Source organism: Magnolia sinica, chromosome 1 (genome assembly GCF_029962835.1).
Source record: "Magnolia sinica isolate HGM2019 chromosome 1, MsV1, whole genome shotgun sequence".
NCBI lineage: Eukaryota > Viridiplantae > Streptophyta > Magnoliopsida > Magnoliales > Magnoliaceae > Magnolia > Magnolia sinica.
Genome location: NC_080573.1, coordinates 78,878,441 through 78,881,344, shown reverse-complemented (window position 1 = coordinate 78,881,344; position 2,904 = coordinate 78,878,441). Strand labels below are relative to the sequence as shown.

At 36.9% G+C, this 2,904-nt stretch overlaps 1 pseudogene; it reads right to left on the bottom strand.

The window, feature by feature from the left end:
- Positions 1-857: 857 nt before the first annotated feature.
- On the bottom strand, positions 858-1,910 carry LOC131248916 (PLASMODESMATA CALLOSE-BINDING PROTEIN 3-like; annotated as a pseudogene).
- Between the last annotated feature and the right edge of the window lie 994 nt (positions 1,911-2,904).

The window sequence follows — 2,904 nt, the reverse complement described above, 5'->3', positions numbered from 1 at the left end:
CAAGCATTAAAAAAAAATCTCTCAGAAAATGAAAGAAAAGTACACAACTCACCTTAACGCCCATTCTCCCTCCTCCTTTACCAGGGCCTGGGACCAACAATGTAAGGAGTTACACCGACAATGCATATACATGGTTGAATGGTTTTCATTGCCTTTTTCAAATCCTTCATTTTCAAGTAATCCACATATAAATCAATTTGTCTCTACTAAAAATTTTGACCTTGTACTCAAATTATTAATGGATTTCGAACACCAATCTTATTTTTTAATTTTTCTCAATACAATGTGTTTTACTAGAAAAAAATGATTAATATAGTTAGTGCAAAAAATGATTTTTATTTTATTTTATTTTCTTATCTCCTAAAATATACAATGTTTTTAACATTTAATTAATTATATGATTTTTTTTATAAAAAATATGGACTTAAAATATAGTTTTGCTGCATAGGTGAGGGGTGAATTACACTAGACTCCAATGCTAGTTCTACCAACTGAAAAGAAAAATATATGATGGTGACTCTTTAAATGTATACATTGCATAATTTTACAACATTTAAAACTATCCAAATCTTTCACCTAATTGCTAATGTAGCATGACTGGAAATTTGTAATGATAAAATAATATTAATAATAAGATGTTTTTCCCCTTCAAATTCAAACCAGTTATTATTTTAGTTTTAACCATGTATTTAATTCATAGCCACAAATAGATGATTAGGATTGATTGATTATTGTGATTTTAGGTATATGTCCATCCACATTTAGCACACACCCCACCCATCTCTCTGTTGTAAGTTGCTCTCAAAAGGTTTTTCTAAATAAGATGTGCTTTATTGAAAAAATAAATAAAATTTAGGTACCAAATTCTCATGCATCTAAATAAGAATTATTGAATTACTACCTCCTACATATACAAAATATGAGAAGAAGAGAAGTCTATAAAAAAGAGAGATTATGCATCCACTAGAATAAGTAAAATTACACCTCCTACCACATCATTCATCCAAAACCCAAAGGAATCCAAAACTCCCTTTCCCCCATGGGAGAAAAAGACAATCTCTAGTGGGGAATGTCTTTCTAGATGATTCTGAATAACCCCATTGTAGAATCACATGCCCACCCACCTGCTATGGCAAAACCTCAGCCATCCATCATAAACAAACCACTTCCAAGGCTCTCTGACCCCCCATCAACATCCTTTCTCCTTTTTTTTTCAACCTCTCAACAGAACCAGGCATGAAATCCACAATACCATAGGGAGAGAACCCATCTCCGCCTTTGTATGGAGACCACCATCATTTCCATTAGGGTTCATTCCAATGGGGCCTAGACTAGAACTACTTCCTCCCATTATTCCAATTGGGGTGCTGGGAATGATGCCAGTAGAGGGTGTTGTCATGCCTAGTGTGGTCGTTCCAGGTGTAGTTGTGTCAGGTGGTGTTGTGCTGGGGGTTGTTGATGTGCTTGGAGAAGTAGTTCCTGCAGAGTTGCCACTTGATGGAGAGACATAAGAGGTGCCTGGAGGGCTTGGGTCTATTCTAACAACAGTAGCACTCCCTACAAAGTCACAGGTCCCTTGTGCTTGCCCTTTCCTTTGGAAATAGCTATTGGTAGCATAACTGCAATGGGCTTTCACAGTATTGGGGTTAAAACAGGGTCCATTTTGAAGTAGAGGATTGCAATCATCCCTAGCTCCACAAGCATAATCAATTGTCTTCTAGAGAACTGAGTCACTCAACTCAGATCTACAAACACACCATGTAGCACCTGAACTAGTAGCCATGGCCAACATGATAAATAAAAGAACTAGAAATGCCATGAATGGTGAAGAGGAAGAAGAGTGATGGAGAGAAATCAATGAATTATATATATATATTTTAAGAGAGAGAGATTGGAAATTGTTGAATCAAAGGAGATGAGAAAAGCAAACGTTTTCTTTTCAGCTGAAAGAGAAGTGTTCTGTTTTATTGAAAAACCATATTTAATATGAAAGAAAAACTTTTTATCATGCCATTTCATCAAACAGATAGCATGCCATTTCATCAAATAGATAGCATGCCATTTCATCAAACAGTTAGCATGCCATTTCATCAAACAGATAGTGTGCATGACATCTAGCCATTTCATCAAACACATAGCATGTCATTTCATCTAACCATTTCATCTAGCTATTTCATCAAATAGTTAGCATGCTTGAAATCTGAAAGACAAAAAGAGATACAAAGAGAGGAAGATATCAAACCTATGGAGAGGAGCCTCGGATTCCTTCGGTTTTAAAAGATGTCTCAAAGATATAAGAAGGGTTTCAAATGGCATGTGTTTCTTCGGGTAGGAGCTTCATGACTGCTGCTATGGAGAGAGAAGAGATGATGGAGATGCATTGGAGAGAGAGGGAGGAGAATGAGAAAGATGGAGTAGAGATCAGGAGGGAGAGAGGATTAGGGAATGGAGATAGAGAGAGAGAGAGAGGATTAGGGAACACAGAGAGAGAGAGGATTAGGGAACACACACACACAGGTAGAGAGAAATGGGGCAATTTTGGGAGCGGCTCTGTTTTGAGCGTGCGCCCAAATTTTGGGTGTGTTTCGTGAGACAGACCATGGACGGTCCTGTCAGGGGCTCCATTGGGCCCACCATGATGTATTTGGTTTATCCATTCCGACCATTAATTTTAATTAATTATTTTAGTTTTTGATTCCGAACTTAAACTAGATTGAATGCTGAAGTGGACCACGCCATAGGAAGCAAATGTGATTTAATCTCCATGTTTCCTACCGTGTGGTCCACTTCAGCCTTCAATCTAGCTGATTTTTTAATTTCATGCCCTAAAATAATATTTCAAAATAGATGGATGAATTAGATAGAACACATATATTTTTTGAGATCCTATAGAGCCCCTTACAC